At 34.4% G+C, this 21,273-nt stretch overlaps 1 pseudogene across 1 annotated transcript in view; it reads left to right on the top strand.

The window, feature by feature from the left end:
* LOC143222145 (chitin synthase chs-2-like) overlaps positions 1-21,273 on the top strand; it is a 68,823-nt pseudogene that overhangs the window by 32,101 nt on the left and 15,449 nt on the right. Inside the window, exons 6-13 of the transcript XR_013012039.1 lie at positions 4,263-4,459; positions 4,618-4,697; positions 6,094-6,202; positions 10,069-10,222; positions 14,567-14,632; positions 16,804-17,014; positions 17,545-17,745; positions 19,056-19,450. The product of XR_013012039.1 is annotated as a chitin synthase chs-2-like (transcript). The remainder of the gene's footprint in view (positions 1-4,262; positions 4,460-4,617; positions 4,698-6,093; positions 6,203-10,068; positions 10,223-14,566; positions 14,633-16,803; positions 17,015-17,544; positions 17,746-19,055; positions 19,451-21,273) is intronic.

Raw genomic sequence — 21,273 nt, 5'->3', positions numbered from 1 at the left:
CTGAAAAGGCGGGTATACTTGGTGTGCCGGAGATTCGAACCCATGCCCCTCAGATTATGAGTCGAATGTCTTAACCACTTGGACACGCCGGGCCCTTTAAAGAGATAATGTTTATTACTCATCTAAAGATATACATGTCTCTATGTATTGCATTTGTACACTAATTTTCTGAAGATGCTTAGTTTAACTGGGTATATTAGGAAAGGTGACAGCGTCACAGTTTTCACAAATATTTGAGAACAAATAATATGTTACATGTAAAATATTAGAAATAGAAATAGCAAGCTTTCTAAGAAGAAAGTTGCTAGATTTAATTATTATTTATTTTAACTTCGCCAGTTGAGAAACTAAACTATTATTGATAAAAACTGAGTGGAAATATGAAAAGTAAAAAAACAAAGTGTTACTTTTTCTTTTATAATGAGGACAGAATATTTTATATTTTTTGTCATTGTTATTTGTCACTGACAAAGAAAATTAAAATATTCTGGCTTCATTTGTTGTTACTTCTCGAGTTGAAACAATGTATAGCTATTTCCTAGTAAATAATGGTTAGCGTGTTCAGATTGTGAACGTACTGTCTCATTGTTCGCAACGCATTATGAGAAACCCACTTCTTGCACTTTGGTATCGCGGGTGTATTACAAGAGTGATGAGACAAATCAGTCAGATTACAGTAGCTTAACAATTTATGACATGTTCTGTTATAACAGAACATAGCTCTTTGAGTACGTTTGCACGAAAATTCTGAAACAAACAAGCCATGTTAAAAATTATATATTATATAGGATTTACTAATGTACATTTATTTTAATATTGCTGTTTGTTTTAGTTTAATATATATTTAGAAATGCATGTTAGTTATATTGCTAAATGAGTATTCGAAAGTCCCGCCTATTCTCTAAATTTGTAGAAGATTTTATAGTGTAAGAATCAACAGTATATGTTTCACGAAAACAGTACGGTATTTTCTACCATTGTCCTCAACTGTACTTTCAAGAAGATAACCTTTGAAGATTTATAAATGGACACTCCAAGAGACAATTTAATATTGTTAGTTTGCTATGGTTAAATATATATGTAAAAACGGCCGATATGGGTTAAGAAAATTCTACAAATAGTATTTTCTCAACCTATACCAGCCGTTTTACATATATATTTTTCTTGACAAGTGGGTTTTCTCGTCATCACGGATTTGCTACGGTAAATTGCTATAAACCACGGAAGCTATAATGTTGAATAATGGTTATCAATCCGGAAACTATAAGCATTTGATCAGAAACTTTATATATTTCGAACATTATAAACCGTTTAATTTCAGTGAATTGACTTCGAACGTTAGTCTATAAGGACATTACACAACTTCAGTAAAAAAAATTACTTGTAAAGGGATAGCTAGCTTTCCGTTTAGTAACGTACATCTGTGCATCAACACAGAATTGATTCGCTCCTCGCGAACCGTCGATAAAATATTCAGTTTCAGACAGATAGAAGACTCAGTATTGTTTGTATGTTTGCAAAACTTTTGTATATACGAGGTCTGTTAAAAAAACACGCGGACTGACGTCATAAAACAAAATGTACTTTATTTAGAAGTCACAGGTCTAGGACCCCTTCAAAGTACTCTCCTCCCCAACGCACACACTTATCCCAACGGTGATTCCACTTGTTGAAACAGTTCTGGTACGCTTCTTTTGTAATGTCCTACAGCTCCTTCGTCGCATTTGCCTTAATCTCGAGAATCGTCTCAAATCTTCTTCCTTTCAAGGGTCTTTTGAGTTTTGGTAACAAGAAAAAATCGCAAGGAGCAAGGTCAGGTGAGTAGGGGGGGAAGAACAGTAATCGAGTGTTTGTCCAAAAACTCACGATTTCTGAGGGCTTAATGTCGCAGCAACGCGGTGCATCTTCAATTTTTCGGTCAAAATCTCGTAACAAAATCCAACTGATATCCCACACTCTTCAGCAAGCTTCCTGACAGTCAGACGTCGATTTGCCCGCACCAGGGTGTTGATTTTGTCGACGTGTGGGTCATCAGTTGACGTGGAAGGACGTCCAGGACGCTCATCATCTTCAATGGACTGTCGACCATCCTTAAAACGTTCATGCTACTTGAAACATGCCGTACGCTTCATAGCAACATCACCGTAAGCCCTGTTAAGCATAGCAAAAGTTTCAGTCGCAGATTTTCCAAGTTTAACTTAAAATTTCACAGCAAGTCGTTGCTCCTTCAGGTCATTCATTCTGAAATCCGCCAAACGAAAAAATCGCACTTCACTTAAAACCGCGTAGCTAATACACAAATGAAGATATCTGCAATCGGGAAATGGCGTCGTAATCAGCTGATCTGTGCGAACCTTGCGACACCAAACGGATTCCCCTGGAACCAACAGTCCGCGTATTTTTTGAACAGCCCTCGTAAATCATTATTTGTAATAATCGTTATTATAAATTGTAATGCTGCTGAGAAAGAAAATTGTGTGTATCAATCTTATTGGCAAATATCATAAACTTGATACATATCAAAGTTCAGTTAACTTTCAAGTTCAAATTCAGATTTCCGGCTATTTGAAATCTTAATACAAAACATCCGTGACTTAATAAATTGGAAAGTAGTCCGAGATAAATAACAATAAGTAACGTATATATATATACATTGTCTTTAGTAATCTACAATGTAATCATTTAGAACCATTTATTTGCCTTGTAGCGCAGGTTAGTCTATGCTAATGAAGTTGTGCAAGCTTTAATCTGACTAAGCTTTTGCATTTTGCAAAAAGATACATTGAGCTATTTTAAAGAATGTGATTTTACGTTACACTTTAATTCATGTAACCTGACTTGTATAAAATAAAACAATTCAAAATACTGACTCAAATTAAGTAGAAGAGACTCAGATTTTTTAGGTTGTTCTTTTGCATTGAACTGATTATTTCTTATAAAATTCTATTTACAGAAATTTTGAAAATATATTTATATACCTCACACGTTTTAAATAATAAATCACATTGTAAATGTTTCTAAAGCTGAGATATTTACTTAAAACTTGATTTATGAATCAAGTAATCAAAAATGTTGACGTTGAAATTGCTGAACAAGCCGTAAGATGGATATTAGGAAATATATCAAATAGATGTAGTTTTATATTTCATGATTATCAATTATATCTAAGCTCTCTGATAACTTTGATATTAATCTTTTTTCATAGGCTTGGTATAAATCCAATGTATGTTAGTGCTTGTGATTGGTCAGTCTTTGCTTTATTTTGTGAAGGCCCGGCATGGCCAGGTAGGTTAAGACGTTTGACTCGTAATCTGAGGGTCGCGGGTTTGCATCCTCGTCGCACCAAACATGCTCGCCCTTTCAGCCGTGGAGGCGTTATAATGTTACGATCAATCCCACTATTCGTTGGTAAAAGAGTAGCCCAAGAGTTGGCGGTGGGTGGTGCTGACTAGCTGCCTTCCCTCTAGTCTTACATCGCTAAATTAGCCTTTGGGTAGCTTTACATGAATTTCAAAACAAACAGACAGCTTCATTTTGTGACTTAACAGTTTGTTTTACAGAGAAATGGCAGTTCTGGAGTCTGAATTTTTGACATAATACATATAAGCCTATTATTACAGAAAATTTATTTGTATAACGTGTTATAGTCTTGCATAAAAATCTTTGAAATTTTTTTAAATGAAAGCTTTTTGGAGACTTCTTAACAATGTTAACTGAACAATGTATTTTTGTGAAATACGTGGAAATATAGTTTCTCTATTCTCTCTGTTTTCATCGATTTACGCAACGTTAGTTAAATAACATAATCGTCTTAGCTACGAATAGTTTATGAGAGAAAATATATAATGCCAGGGTGCGATGAACTTTTTAAAATAATTCCCGGACAACGCTTAAAAACGACCTTGTTCGGCTACTGGAAATTAAATTCAAAATTCTCTCTTTGTTTATCAAAATGCGACTTCGCTTCAACGTTGTTTCCCGATGAAAAAGCTGCTTCTAAAGTAAATTATAGTTTTTATAAAATACATCTTTAAAAAGTACATATACACAGTATCTACTTATTATGCAACTATAATAACATTTATTTAATGCTGTTAGTTTTGGTTATATTTGTTTAACTATTTGTACCGCAAAGGCTAGCAAAGAAAATTCTAAATTTCTTTTGTACTCTTACTTTCCAGAAAGCAGACAGAAATTATTTGATAACTTTGCTTTACGATTAACTTTATTTTTAGTTTGTCAGATTTTCTTTTTCTTTTTAGGATCTTGACGATTTGGAAAAGGAGGAAAGTCAAATGTCAAACGCTGATAAAACACTATCTTCACATGCCGACACAGAACAGCATGAGTCATCTCAAAATGCTAGAAATACAAACAACATAACAAGGATTTATGCATGCGCAACTATGTGGCACGAGACAGGAGAAGAGATGTTTAAGATGTTGAAGTCAGTAATGAGGTATGAAATAATATCTTGTTCTCTTATATTTGGATAATTCCTCGAAAATTATCTGATGCATAGGAAATAATGAATAGTGTTTAGTGTTGGATTTTTATAATGATTCAAATTGCCACTCAGATGAAGTTAAAAATACATAATTGTTTCATTTCGTTTAGAATGGATGAAGATCAGTGTGCTCGAAAAAATGCCCAAAAATTTCTTGCTGTTGTGGACCCAGATTATTATGAGTTTCAAGGTAAAAAACAACAACTTTACTTTATTCTAGGTTCTTCTTTTATTTAGGAAAGATGCAATTTTGATTAAAACTAAATAAAATGAAAAAATAATTGGCACATACTTCCATGCTATTTTGGTGCCTGTTAGATAATTTATTTGTTGTAATCGATCCCTCAAGTGGCTGGTTTGTTTTGAAATTCGTACAAAGCTACACGAGGGCTATCTGCACTAGCCGTCCCTAATTTAGCAGTGTAAGACTAAAGGGAAGTCAGCTAGTCATCACCACATACCGTCAACTCTTGGCCTACTCTTTTACCAACTAATAGTGGGATTGACCGTCATATTATAATGCCCCATGCCTGAAAGGACGAGTATATTTGGTGTGACCGGGATTCGGACCCGCGACCTTCGGATTACAAGTCTAGTGCCTTAACCACCTGGCCATGCCGGGCACACCCTCCAGTTCTACAGTGACGAGTTTGTGGGTTTAAAACGCTGAAAACGAGTATCTCGTTGTGTAATTTTGTGTTAACAAGGAACAAACACATACAAATAAAACAGTTTCCTGATGCTTCACCAAACTGAGATGTACATAATTAATTTTGTTTGGTGTTAAAGAAAATTACAAATGCCGGTGTAGAGAAAATTTCACTGTTCGTAAATAAATTATTTCATTCTTCTCTTCTGACCTGAGCTACCCAACATAACATTAACAGTAAATCCTTTACAATGATTTCCATCTCCAAAATGACTAAAAGCGAGCGCATACAGTGTTAAAGTAGCTTTGTAAGATACTCAACATACAAATACATTGTTTCCTAATCTGTTAACCTCGTTCAATAAAATATAAACGAAGTTATATAGAAATATATCTCCAGTGAAGCGTTGCAAAAAGTTAAGTTCACTCATTTGATTGCCTTTGTTAATAAAAATTAGTTTACCTTTGCTTTTACCCGGCGTTTAGGCTTTTTCTTCAAATTAAATCAAAGTCAGAGAATTCAGATTCAACTTTTTGATACATTTTTTGACATTCCCCTCCGTATTATAGTTACTACATTTACTTTTTAGGTTAACAATGTACTTTAAAATAGCACAAGTACATGGGAATATTGTTTATATTAAAATTGTGTATATAATAATCCAAGCTTAACTTCAAAACTTTGGCTACAGTTACATGATAATCAAAAATAATTCACATATTTCGTTTTATGTTCGTCGCCCCGTCAAAAGTTTTTCTTGTGTTAGCAAAAAGAAAGCATTCTTTTTAAGTAAAATACTGTTTATTTGAGCAAATAAAAGCTGAAAAGTGAACTATCTCGTTATTGTTGGAAGCATTTTTAACAAACTTTTCAGATTTCTTGACAAAAAATTATATGTAAATTTCTCATACATCTATGTTGTTTCTTTGATTTTAGTTCATATTTTCTTTGACGATGCTTTTGAGATCTGTGAAAAAAATGATGAAAATTTCATACTTAACGAGTTTGTGAAACAACTGCTTGAAATGGTTAACAAAGCTGCAAGGTATGACTCTAATGGAACAAATTTCATAATTTCTGGAGCCTTGTTCTACGAGGTCTGTTAAAAAATACGCGGACTGTTTGAATTGCGCGGCTCCAGTTGGTTCCAGGGGAATCCGCTTGGTGTCGCTAGGGTCGCACAGATTACGACGCCATTTCTCGATTGCAGATATCTTCATTTGTGTATTAGCTACGCGGTTTTAAGTGAAGTGCGATTTTTTTCGTTTGGCGGATTTCAGAATGAATGACCTGAAGGAGCAACGACTTGCTGTGAAATTTTGTGTTAAACTTGGAAAATCTGCGACTGAAACTTTTGCTATGCTTAACACGGCTTACGGTGATGTTACTGTGAAGCATACGGCATGTTTCAAGTGGCATGAACGTTTTAAGGATGGTCGACAGTCCATTGAAGATGATGAGCGTTCTGGACGTCCTTCCACCTCAACTGACGACCCACACGTCGACAAAATCAACAACCTGGTGCGAGCAAATCGACGTCTGACTGTCAGGGAGCTTGCTGAAGACTGTGGGATATCAGTTGGATCTTGCTACGAGATTTTGACAGAAAAATTGAAGATGCACCGCGTTGCTGCGACATTAAGCCCTCAGAAATCGTGAGTTTTTGGACAAACACTCGATCACTGTTCTTCCTCACCCCCCCTACTCACCTGACCTTGCTCCTTGCGATGTTTTCTTGTTCCCCAAACTCAAAAGACCCTTGAAAGGAAGAAGATTTGAGACGATTCCCGAGATTAAGGCAAATGCGACGAAGGAGCTGGAGGACATTACAAAAGAAGCGTACCAGGACTGTTTCAACAAGTGGAAACACCGTTGGGATAAGTGTGTGCGTTGGGGAGGAGAGTACTTTGAAGGGGTCCCAGACCTGTAACTTCTAAATAAAGTACATTTTGTTTTATGACGTCAGTCCGCGTATTTTTTGAACAGCCCTCGTATATTGTGAACTATAATTTTTGCTAGAAATAAAATTCCAGTTTCAATAACAATTAATAATGCAATAGTTAAGATACATTTTCAAAATAAATTCGATTTCAATGGCATATGTGGTAAACTGTACTTCCTATTTAACAATGTTATCTTTTATATAGTACTTTACAAAAATATTTTCGTGAATTAATGTTTGAGTAAATATTCGTCATCAGTTTGAATGAATTCTTAATAAATATACTTAAGTACATTTAAAACACGTTCCCTCTTCAAGTAATTTAAGTTCTTTTATGTATTTATACAACACTATAGATAAAATAAGACATTGTGCAATAATATACTTTCATTTCTTTGTATTTGTTTGGCTGTTAGTCAGATATTTCATAGGCATCTGTAAGTAATTTAGTGTGTCATGTCTGTCTTCAATGCGATTCACCACCATTTTAGAAAATCAATTTATCAGTTAGCAAATAGAAATTTGTAATGTAAGTTATTTTTAAGTACAGTAAGTACGATAGGGTGTTGCGATCATTTGTTTTTATTATTTTGTTGTTCAACTTTAGTACTCTTACAGTTTTCAGTTATTAAGATTCAATTAAAATTCATATAAATACTTTTTGTTATATATAATGTAAACCTAACTTTATTTAAAGAGTTATTATATAATTACTTTAAAGGGAAATACTGCGTTGAAAACACTAATACAAAACCTATGATGAAATAAAGCATACTTATAATGCAAAATAAGCCTGGATAAAAAATATATCACTGCTTAACCAAACTAAAGTCACTAGGGTACAGGATATAAGATGTGTTCTGGTTTTTGGTATGACTGAGGAAGTAGGACGCAGATAGCGACTGATAGTAAAGACAGTCTAAACATTAGTAACTATAGCAGAATTTAGGGATGGATGATGTGTGTTATACTAGTTTAGATAACTCTGTCAGGATTTTATTGTAGTATAATTTTCTGCTCCACTACTAGTGTTATTTGATTAATTTTAGCTTTCACTACCATAATGGGACTGAAATGCCAATTTCAAGAGATAAAGTTTTCTTATTCAACACTTCCAGTGATAGAATAGTATTTCTTTTTTCATTTCTTCTGAAATAAGTCACTACCCCAAACTTGTCTTGCAGGCAGTATGTATGCCTTATGTTTTAGGATTGAGCACTCGCATCTTGCTTTCCTGTTTCATATTGCTATTGTCAGTTATGTTACTCTTTTAGTTTCTGTATGTGAGGCTTGGCGAACGAAGGTTAAGAGTGATAAATGGTGTATCTTCACCACTATGTGAGTTCTACTTTCATAGTCAGCTCCAAAGACCAGGACATATCTTGTATCCCACATTATAGCCTATGCCTTGGTGACTTAAGTTTGTTTAATTGGCGTTTTATCTTTTATTAAGGCTTCTTTTGTATTTCAGATATAATTATCATTAGATATAGTTATTCATCGTTAAAGTGACGATAGGTAGTGAAGACAACCTCTCCATCAAGTGTTACAGCAGTAAGTTAGTGGAATTATAACGCTAAAAAGTTGGTTTTCGATATATATGTGGGGGCACAGCATAGATAGCCCATTATGTAGCTTTGAGCTTAACAACAAACAAACTAACTAATGACAAATCATGGAGTATGTAATTGTTCGAAGTTGTAAACATCACTTTGTCTAATTTTCGTTACTTCAAAAGTTTGAAGATGTACGTATAGCATTGAAATTTGTTCTTGAAATACAAAGTAAAATTAAAATAAATACTCTTATACTAGGCCATTTCTTATCTCTATCATGAAATACCCATGCTTCTCTGCAGAATTCAAAGGCCCTTCAGAATTTACAAAAACATCAATTTTCCTATCAAAGGTCCACCACTATCTTCAGCGACTTCAAGTATATTTTGTACACGAGAAAAACAGAAAACTGCTATAATACTCTCCTGTCGTACTTGAGTATGTGCCAGGTCGGGTACTACTAACTTGTGAATCGGAATAGGAACATAGTTTCATCCACACAGATTCTGAGAAACTGCTTATTTAAAAACTTAAGTATAGCAACTCTAGCTGTTCATCCAACATTCCTTGAACAGTGTCTAAAGCGTCAAAAAATTAATATACTGATGTATTAATAATTATATATCTTATGCGTTTTTGTACATTAGTGTATTTGTGAATCACCGAACAAAACTGTTTCCTTAGAGCACTGAAATCAAGAAACCTTGCTACTACTGCATTTTGGTTATGAAAAATTTAACTTAATTCAGCTGTTATTAATTTCGTTTTTCTTGCATCTTGGTTACTATGACTTTAATATTTGCTTTTGTAAAGTATTTGCGAAATAACATCAAAGAAGAGGCTAGCTATCTGTTACTATCTGGCTAAAAACGTTTCGAGAATAACTTTTGGGTTTCTTTCAGATAACTCACATTATAAATATCATTAAATCTATATCAAAAGACAAAATGGAATAGTAGGAATGAAATGTATGTATGTTTGATGGCTTTGTTAATATTACTTTATGTGATTTGAAGGTTTTTACAACAGAGTGCTGACAGAACAGTTGATTTAATAAGGAGTAGGTATGATTCAAATTCGTTTCATCACTGTTCTTTCAAGTGATTTCCATTTACTTAAGTGAGTGTAATTAACATAATATACAAAGAAAATGTCAAACTAAAACAACAGTCCTTAAACCTCAAAGCTCGATTAACGTTTTATTTGAATCTAATTTTGTGCAGCATTCATGGAGAGTGCTCAAAATTTGAGTGTAACTACAACAATCTTGAACTACAAGACAGACGGAATAAATCTGTTTCATGAAAACTTACAAAAATATTATTTTTCAACAACATTTTCTTTTAAATAAACATTTATCTTTTCCTATAAAACTATTTTTTCAAGAAAAATTGATTCATTGTTTATTTTCAGCAATGTGCATCAAGTCAACATGAAATTGAAACCGCCTTTAAAAACCCCAACTCCATACGGTGGTCGATTAATTTGGACAATGCCTGGAAGAAACAAGCTGATTGTACACCTGAAGAATAAAGAAAAGATACGTCACAAAAAGCGGTGGAGTCAGGTTAGTTAATTCTTTAAAAAATGAAAGATGTGAAAAACGTTTTAGGTGGAAAGAAATGCACTTATTTAAGACTTGGACGGAAATAATAAGGCAGTTGGCGTACTGATAGCTCAACCATATTCTTTTGAATATTTACGAACAACCAAGCGAAGATATTAACAAGGGATGTGTATTCGCTTAACCCATGTGGTTATATTAAATGTATATCTCTTCAGTTCCAACAGCTAGATATCGGTTTATTTGACAGTCTTATGTGTATATATTAGGTTGAGGAATAATTCGTGAGCGTTTTTAAATAATTTCATTCAAGCATTACATGCAAGACTATACAATACTTCAATGCATGAACACATTGCACCCAAAACATTTATTATGATACTTTATTTCATGTAATACCTAGGTATATTGTATGCATTGTTTTAAACGAAATTGCAAGAAATTAAATGCGAAAAGCAGATGGTGTCGAAAATGCTCGATTTTGTCCGCTTGACATTCCATTTAATGAGCTGAAAATGAAAGCAAAAATTAAAGACATATGAAAATCAAACACACCATCTATTAGAGCAAAAAATTATCTACCAAATGACATGAAATATTTTGCGAAAGCGTTTCATTTATGAATATATTTTTTTAACTTGAAAAAACGCTCACGAATTATTCCTCAACCCAATATATGTGTATATGTGTGTGCGTTCTGAAAATAAAAAATAGATTACTAAAATGTACTCTGAGAGAAGTTTATCTAAATATCCCCTCAGTTATTTGTGTTAATGGAAAACGTTTTTTAGTATAAACATTCTAACATTTTTTAAGATTACTTCAGAAAAAAATCACTTTTTATAATGTATAAATGTTATCAATATAAGATATGTGATGAGCCAGTGATTACTTCACAAATCTAGCATAACCGTAGTTGACTCAAATTGTGACCCAAAACTATACTTTTCAAAAAAAGAAACGCAAAAGGCAAAATATGAGACAAATTGTTAACAGGTTTATTCCAGGTAGTTCTGTATGACATGTGTGAAACTTTGCACATTCACTGCTGAACATCCAAAGTCTGCAAAGGCGAAGTCCACGCTCACTAGGTGAAGTTTAACGTCACTCAACGTTAATAACGAGTATGCCCCCCGTGAGCATCAATAACTGCTTAGCATCTCCTGCCCATGGAAGCGATGAGATGACGAATCACATCCTGTGGAATGGCTGTCCACTCACCCTGCAAAGCTGCTGCAAGCTGAGGTAGAGTCTGCGGTTGAGGTTGTCGACGTCGCAGACGTCGGTCCAACTCGTCCCAAAGATGTTCGATGGGGTTTAAATCTGGTGATCTGGAGGGCCAGGGAAGAACGTTGATGTTGTGGTGTCTCAAGAAGACAGTGGTGAGTCGGGCTGTGTGAGGACGGGCGTTGTCATGTTGAAAAACGTCGTTGACGTTCACCATGATGGGTTGCACATGGGACCTAAGAATCTCGTCGACGTATCGTTGAGCCGTAAGATTCCCTCGAATGTGCAAAAGTTCTGTTCTGGCATTGTAGGCGATGGCAACCCACATCATGACGCTTCCACCACCATATCTGTCAACATCCTGCACACAGTTTGCTGCAAAACGTTCACCTCGGCGACGGTAAACACGGGTCCTTTTATCCTGCCTACGAAGCATAAAACGTAATTCATCGCTGAACCAAACATGCCTCCATCGTCGATGAGGCCATACCCGATGTGCCTGAGCCCACTGCAGCCATGCTTCACGATGTTGCTGGGTGAGGATGATGCCTCTGACTGGACGTCGAGGTCGGATTCCTGCATCTCGTAGACGGTTGTGTACGGTCTGATCGGAAATCCTACGCAACCTTGGTATGGTTGAGGCAGTAGACGTCGCAGTGGTGATCTTATCCCGAAGGTGACGTAACCGGATGTAACGATCTTGTGCGGGCGTGGTCACACGAGGTCTGCCAGATCGTAGACGGTCACGAGTTGATCCATGTTGTTGGTGATGATTCCATAGAATTGTGATGGTGCTTGGGTGAACATTCACAGATCTGGCAACATCTGATCGAGATTCGCCAGCTTCCAAGCGACCAATGGCGTTGTTGCGTTGTGCTTCAGTCAGTCTTGGCGTAATTGTATTGCGTGTCGGTGGCTTAACACTGAGCTATGAAAACCGAGAACCCGTCACTTTTATAGGGATTTTGCACATGTTGCACTTGCAGAACATGCAGGTCCCTCAAACAAATTTATTGGACACGCATGCGTTTTGGCGAAAAATCCGATGTTTTCCTCCGTTTTCAAAGTGCACAACTTTTATTGTCATTTTGGTCTGACAATCAGTGTCTTAACACGTGTAATATCACATACTCTGAGCTTGTAACGTTATTGCATATATTTCTCTTTAAAATAACAAAAATATCCCTTTTGCGTTTCTTGTTTTGAAGAGTATTTATTATATATGTACTATAAAGAGTATCTCTCTTTTACAGGGTTCGTACGATTCTTGAAAATACTTAAATATCTTTGAGTTTTGAAATCATTTTTGAAGTCCATTGAACATACTTTATTTGTTTTATTACTTATTGTATTATTCACAAAACTGTAAACGAAATAAAAACTATACAAATCTTTGTTCGGGTCAGTTTTATTTTATTATGTATGTGCGTATTTTTCCTCCTTAATAAATGAAAGGCGATAGTTTGTTCATGGTACTCAGCGAGTGAGTGTGTCGTTTGATTAATTATTGTTTGTTTGTTTTTGAATTTCGCACAAAGCTACTCGAGGGCTATCTGTGCTAGCCGTCCCTAATTTTGCAGTGTAAGACTAGAGGGAAGGCAGCTAGTCATCACCACCCACCGCCAACTCTTGGGCTACTCTTTTACCAACGAATAGTGGATTGACCGTAACATTATAACGCCCCCACGGCTGAAAGGGCGAGCATGTTTGGCGTGACAGGGATGCAAACCCGCGACCTTCAGATTACGAGTCGCACGCCTTAACGCGCTTGGCCATGCCGGGCCACTTTGATTAATTAATGTGAGAGGTCATCCTTGTTTTACAACTAGTACAGTGGAGCTCGCTTAATTCGGGCCCGGCATGGCCAGGTGGGCGTTCGACTCGTAATCTGATGGTCGCGGGTTCGAATCTCCGTCGCACCAAACATGCTCGCCCTTTCAGCTGTGGAGGCGTTATAATGTTTCGGTCAATCCCACTATTCGTTGGTAAAAGAGTAGCCCAAGAGTTGGCGGTGGGTGGTGATGACTAGCTGCCTTCCCTCTAGTCTTGTACTCTAAATTAAGGACGGCTAGCGCAGATTGCCCTTGAGTAGCTTTGCGCGAAATTCAAAACAAACAATCACTTAATTCGAGTGTGTGAGTGTTTTCTTATAGCAAAGCCACATCGGGTTATCTGCTGAGTCCACCGATGGCAATCGATCCACTGATTTTAGCTTGGTACCAGCGGGGGACGTGCTTAATCTGAACAGCTTGGAATCAGAGGAAAAGTTCGAATTTAGAGAAAATTTGAATTGGTCGAACACTTGTGTAAAAATGAAGGAAAGTAAATACATGCGTTTTAAATTGTATATTTCTTCTGTTCATATTTCTTGTCTACAAAAATAAAGTTTAACCCATAAGTCATGTATGTTGTACTACATGTGTACTATATGAATACACAAGATAATTAAAAATTGTTAATTTAAAAAGTGGATATTGATAATAAGAAAAGTGTAACAAATTGAATCAAAATTCAAATATTATATTTTCAAGCCTTCAAATACGAAATTTCAAAATTTAATCAAAATATCCTGGAAACAACGTCTACATTATTATCTCGAACTACAAATCTCTAATGAAACTAAATTAAATAGACCACAACTGCCTGTTATAGCAACACAAGTGTATAGAGGACGACACTTGTGATTCCAAAAACAGGCAACTGCCATCCATTCAACTTACCTTTATCATGAATACTTTGCTTAAAAACGATCAAAGAATACATATTCATATTTTGACTCGTGTCTACAGTATTTATCAATTTTAGTGCAGTCAAAATAGGGATTTGTAGCTTGAGTAAAGGTATACATTATTTCTAACCTTTCTTGTTTATTTTTTTTAGTATCTGTAGTTATAGGCTTAAATACAATCTTTTCATATTGATTACACACATTTCTATACTTTTTATGGTCCCTATACCCTTTCCTAAATAATTAATTTTGAAATATGTCGTTTTTTAAGTTTGTGTTATATTTATTTATGGAAAGTAAATTTTAAACTGCACACATGCATTGGTTTTCAATTAAATGTTACATGTTTTTCAATAGCTTACTGCTGCATTGACTCTTTTTTTTCCACCCAGCCATTACTTATCGAGCCAGGTGGTTTTGTAACTGAGGTTTCTTCTAAACAAGCGTCGAATGCAAAGGTTTGTTTCTTTCAAATTTCGAGCAAAGCTACACGAGGGCTATCTGCGCTAGCCGTTCCTAATTTGGAAGTGTAAGACTAGAGGGAAGGCAGCTGGTCATCGCCAGCCGCTGCCAACTCTTGGGATACTCTTTTACCAATGAATAATAGAATTGACCGTCACATTATAACGCTTCCACGACTGAAAGAGCGAGCGTGTTTGGTACGACGGGATTCTAACCCGTGATCCTCAGATTACGAGTCGAGAACCCTAACTACCCGGCCATGCAGGGCCCGAATGCAAAAGAAGCCGCTCACAACAACATCATATATATTATGTATTTATAGCCACGTAAATCAGCTTTCAATGAAAAAATAAATAGCTTTTTAAATAGATCATGGACATTTGCAGCGTTTCATATAATATATCTGTTGTCTAGGTTTTGATGTAAAAACCAAGACAATTTTGCTGTAGGCTTGTGAAAGAAAAATGTGATTAATAACGATAAAATAATACTAAAATACGCACTAAGAATTTCAGTAAAGCGCAAAAATTAGTAGAATAACGCATCACTCACAATGGTAGAAAATATACTGTGGTAATCATCTACTGTCAGAAAACTCATGAAATAGCCGCAGAAATAAACGTAGAGACAAAACAGAATAGCGAACTCCAGAAAAATTGAAGAACGGCTAACTCGGGAAACTGACATGCATTAATAAACTTCGGTTTTTTTTCAATGGTAGAAAGTGAAAACTGAAATTGTTCAGAACGAAATATAAAAGCATTTTAATTATTTTAGAAACTACCCTATGACATAATCAATACTGCAGTCTTTATTACTGTCTAAGTTTCAATAAAATAATACAAGTTGTTTATTTTCTGTAGTAACTTGAAGAACTATAATCAATGCTAGTAATGCTGGAGATACTATTATAAATATACATACTGTTTACTCTAAAGTGAAGTCGTTTTCTACTAGTATAATAGTGCTTAAATGACTCTTACATTTCTGCGATACTTGAATGGCTTCAAAGAAATTAATGTGGTAGCAAAGAAGAACTTAAAAAGTTAGAGAGAGGTAATTTTGACTTTCAAAAATCAAGTTAAAAATAGCTCTTCATCCTTCGCAAGAGTTTGTTTAATAGCCGCGCATTGATTTTGGTGAGTATACCTAGCCATTTTTGCTGTAGGCTTCGGTTCTTAAATTGTATTGAAGAGAACTTGACCAGGAACAATGGAAAACTGATAATGTTATTTTCAAAAATCATCATAAAAATTGTTTTATGACTTGTACAGAACATTTTAGTAAATTTGCCAAGGTTTAAATAAAATACATATATCCTTTTGCCGTTTTACTGTAGGCTTGTGAAAGAAAAATCATAAAACTGAAAACAAACGGATGGATTTTATTTTACAATCATAACATCAATGATTTTGCTATTATTAATATTTTAGCAGCCTTAGCTATTGAAGTAAAAGGTCTTGAGTGTTGTTTCAAAAACGAGTCTGCTTTTTAAGATGTTTTTTGCCAGTGTATTTGATTAAAAGTTTTGTAAAATTCCTATTATTAACCTATTTTATGAAATGTAACCACGCTGTTCGTTTTCCCGGTTTTGAATCATAAATATTTGAAATTAATCAACTGTACATGATTTACGAATGCGTGCTAATGTACTATTGTATCTTATCTCACTTGTTGCATTAACAGCCTTGTTTGTGTTATGCATGTTATGCACTGACTTCACCTTCTGTAGCTATATTATGAAGTGAGTATTCAGTGCCATTTATTCAGGAATGAATTAGTGACAAATTTATCTACATATTCATCTTCCGCTTATTTTGTTTAATAATAAAACAAGGTTCCTACAGGTTTCAGGAAAAAATATTCAAGGACGATTTAAGGATATATTTCAGATTTTTAAAGATTTACTGAACATCAAAGATAAATTATTAAGTTGAAGAAACAAAAATCAAATACCTGCATCTCAGCACATTTATAGCTTTTGATAGAACTTTTTTACCACATTTTCCTCGAAGTAAATCGAAAGATAGGAATTATGTGTGCGTGCCAAAAAATCATGAATGAATATTTTGTTGAGTTTTCTTATTGTTAATCAGTTTAGATTAAAGATGGAAAATTGTATTTACACTAGTACAGATTCAACAAAATAGTTCTCCTGCGTGTATAGGTGATGTACATGTACTACCTTCTTGGCCACAAACTTATGGAGCGCTCTTTTACTATTGACCAAAAAGATAAACGAGCAGAAAACACTTATATTCTTGCTCTAGACGGCGACATAAACTTCCGGGCTGACTCTGTACGACTTTTAGTTGATCTAATGAAAAAAAATAAAACTCTTGGAGCTGCATGTGGCCGAATTCATCCAGTAGGGTCAGGTAAAAGCGTTTGTTCTTTTTTTTTGTCACTAAGCTGGGTAATGAGTTATTTGTATTTTGCTTCCTGTGAGTATTAAAACCCGATTTTTAGTGTTATAAGCCTTCAGACTTAATGATGAACCACTAAGGGTTAAGATATAGTGTTTATAATTCTGTTTTTCTGCTTTGTTTATTATATGTTGACATTAAGTTCTGGGTGTTTTTAGTTTAAAACAATTTGTGATACTGTTTGAAATATAACACCATTAAAAGCTAATAAGCTCAGATTATTTTAGTTAACAATGAGATGTTTAACAGGAATAACGTCCAAAGCCCAAAAATGAACTCTTTCAATGATTTTTTGATTCATCGTAAAGTATCAATGGTAATATTAATACTGTAAACTACTAGTGTCATTTTTCTTAAAGCTGACATTTTAATTCATAAAACACTTGTGTAATTGTTCAAATATGTTGAGGCAATAAATCAAATTATCATGCTATTGTAAATGATTTACCTATAAATATGTTAAAAAGAAACTTCTTGTTTAGGTGGTATGGTTTTATATCAGAAATTTGAATATGCCATTGGTCATTGGCTCCAAAAAGCAACTGAACATATGATTGGATGTGTTCTTTGCAGTCCTGGATGTTTCTCACTGTTCCGTGTAAAAGCATTAATGGATGACAATGTAATGAGAAAATACGCCACGAAGTCTGAAGAACCTTTACACTATATACAATATGATCAAGGTAAACTGTTAAAATATAATACACTTCGAAATGCCATGTGTGCATCAAAATATTCAAATTCGTGTGAGAAATGATCCTAATAAATAATTGCAAATTTTGGTTTAAAAATTTAAGCCACAATATTATCTTAGCAGTAGGAAAACTTATGTAGTAGAATATATTTAAAGTTTCAACATATCTTTAACACTACCAATAGAACGGCGGTTAGTGTATTTTTTTCTCTTAACAAATCCATAGCAGGCTATCTACTGTGTCCACCGAGGGGAAACGAACCCCTCATTTTAGTGCGGTAAATACGTTGACTTAAGCTGTACCAGCGGGGGAAGAAGAGGAGTTAAGAAATAAAAGATACAATCAATGTATTTTTGCACTATGCAATTAAGTTTTCTGTTAATGAAACGTTAATAATTAACTAAACAAAACCATCTTTGAAATTTAATAAATTTAATGTTTCAGAACATTAGTTGTAGCCATTCTCTATTCATATCTTTTTTAAATAAATGTAGTTAGAGAAATGATTGTAAAATTGACAGATGGCTTGTTATTAATCCTTAAATTATATGTGAAAATGAATTTTTAAATAAATGCAGTAAGTTTGGTTGTTTAATAAAATTAAATCTAAAATAATGATATTAATTTCTAATCAGAACCATCTACCTATTTAGAGCGAAACTAAAAATCAACTTGGTAATGAGAAAAGCTAACTAAATATATCCTTATGATATTCTTATTAATAAATATTAGAATGCATTGCTTTACTATTTAGGTACCCTATGACTATTTGTACGATACATAAAAATATTAATATTTCCTTTTTTTAAAAGCTGGAGGCTTCCTATCTCACTTAGATCCCTATTTTGATATTCTTTTTATAATATTTATTACTAGTAAATTTACCTTGCCATAGAATTTAGGAAACTGATCGTATTATATTTTAACCATTATGAGCAATTGAAACCAACCTTTTTAATGTTACTTGTTTTTCACTATTTCAATAATAACTTAAGTTAAAATCAGATAAGTAAATCATGAAACACATATTTAATAGACTACTATAACATTTAGTGATTCAAATGATAAAGTGATGACACTGGGTTACTCTCTAAATGCATGTCATAGAGCTGTAATATGTTTTACAGGAAAATACTGATTGTCTGACTCAATAAACACTACTGTTTTCTATTTAGCTTATTTTTCAAGCAAATCCTATTGAAACAATTTTAACACATTCTCAATATTCATTATAATGAAACTTTGCGTGAGTAGGTACTGAAGTTCACTAAGTCTGTTTATTTATTCTTATTGATCAGGAGAAGACCGTTGGCTATGCACGCTTCTACTTAAACGCGGCTATAGGGTTGAGTACAGTGCTGCCTCAGATGCCTACACCCATTGCCCAGAAAGTTTTGGTGAGTTCTTCACTCAACGACGTCGCTGGGTTCCATCAACAATGGCAAACATCACTGATATTTTGAGCGACTACAAAAGAACAGTGACCATCAATGACAACATCTCTTTCCTTTATATCTTGTACCAAGGCATGCTGATGGCTGGTACAGTTCTTGGACCTGGAACTATCTTCCTCATGTTACTTGGTTCCATGGTAGCTGCCTTCAGAATCGATAATTGGACTTCATTTTGGGCCAATTTGATTCCTATAATGTTTTTCACAATAATCTGTTTTGTTACTAGGAATGACATTCAGGTAGATTATGCTTTTTACATAATTCCTTGCATGGAATTAGATATATGTAAGTAGTTAGCATGAAATTATGGAGGCGTAAGTGATGACGTCATACGCTATTAATATGCATATATAAGTAATATGCAAATTAACCATATGATGTCAGAAACATTTTTGAATTTTTTTTCTACGCATGTTATTATGTTAAGTTAGTGTTTAAATGTTAGTGATTGTGCTCTGATTTCTTGAAAGCTCATATAGCATTTGTAATTAAAACAGAAAGAGATCTATATTGTACCCGACTCTCTGAGATTGAGAAAATAATGAGTGCAGATTATATCTTGTTAGAGACTAAACCATCTCTGCTGTTGTTAACTTTATATCACCTGTGGGCACATATTTGTGTGTCGACATAAATAATCAAACATAAAAGAAAAATAAAATAATGAAATTAAATTATTAGTGAAAATTACATATATAATCCAAAGAAGATTTTTTTTTTTTTAATTTCGTACGAAGCAACACAAGGGCTATCTGCGTTAGGTGTCCCTAATTTAGCAGTATAAGACTAGGTGTAAGACAGCTAGTTATCACTACCTCTGCCAACATTTGGGGTACTCTTCTATCAACAGATAGTGGGATTGACCGTCACATTGAAAAGTCCCCACGATTGAAAGGGTGAGAATGTTTGGTGTAAAGTGGGTTTCAACCCGCGACCCTCAGAGGTGTTAAAAGTATTCTACAAAGATAAGTATATATTTCCATTTCTTAATTTTAAACAATTGATAGCACTATATATTTGTGATAATAGCTAGAGTTTTTGATACAGCTGGCTGATACAAGTCTCCATTATATCTATACTATCATCAATGTATGTAAGTAAATTCAGAAACTCTAAATAAAACTGTTGTCACACATAATGAAATACGTATTTAAAATTTTCAAGAAATAGATAAGGGATTGGGATCTTAGATCAACTTTTTAAATTTATAGCTATTCATTCATTGAAAACTTGCAGGAGGTGTGTTTGTTTGTTTGTTTTTTAATTTTGCACAAAGCTACTCGAGGGCTATCTTGCTAGCCGTTCCTAATTTTGCAGTGTAAGACTAGAGGGAAGGCAGCTAGTCATCACCACCCACCGCCAACTCTTGGGCCACTGTTTTACCAACGAATAGTGGGATTGACCATCACATTATAACGCCCCCACGGCTGAAAGGGCGAGCATGTTTGGCGCGACGGGGATGCGAACCCGCGACCCTCAGATTACGAGTCGCACGCCTTAACACGCTTGGCCATGCCGAGCCTTGCAAGAAGAATCATACAACAGAGTAATGCTGATGTTCATTGTAAATATCCAAAGTGAGAAACTTTTTCATCAGTAAAGATGATATATGTCAACATAGCTTTCTCTTCCTCAGGATGTGATGGCTCTGAAAAGAACCTTTAAATTTTATTCATTTAAATGAAGTAAATTTCTTTAGATTAATATCCATTATCTTCTCCAATACTTGGACAAATCATAATTTGAAAAACATGAAGCCAATTTTAAAGTATACCCACAGTCTCCAATAACATAATGGCAGAATATAAGTGAGAGAGTCATAAGATCTGTTGTCCAAAATTCCAACATGAAGTGAATACAAAATTCATTTATTGATTTCAAGAGTATGATATGTTTTGTATAATTTCTAATGAAGAAACGTTTTATGGCTGTATTAGATGAATCACTTTGGCAATATTCCTTATCTTTTGTTGGCAGAAATTTATTATACTTGATTACTTACATGTCAGAACACTTGGATATGCTGTAGATATTACATTAGACTATAGGTATACTGTGAAAT

Source organism: Tachypleus tridentatus, chromosome 8, assembly GCF_004210375.1.
Source record: "Tachypleus tridentatus isolate NWPU-2018 chromosome 8, ASM421037v1, whole genome shotgun sequence".
Taxonomy (NCBI): Eukaryota; Metazoa; Arthropoda; class Merostomata; order Xiphosura; family Limulidae; genus Tachypleus; species Tachypleus tridentatus.
This window is presented reverse-complemented; position numbering and strand designations above follow the sequence as displayed.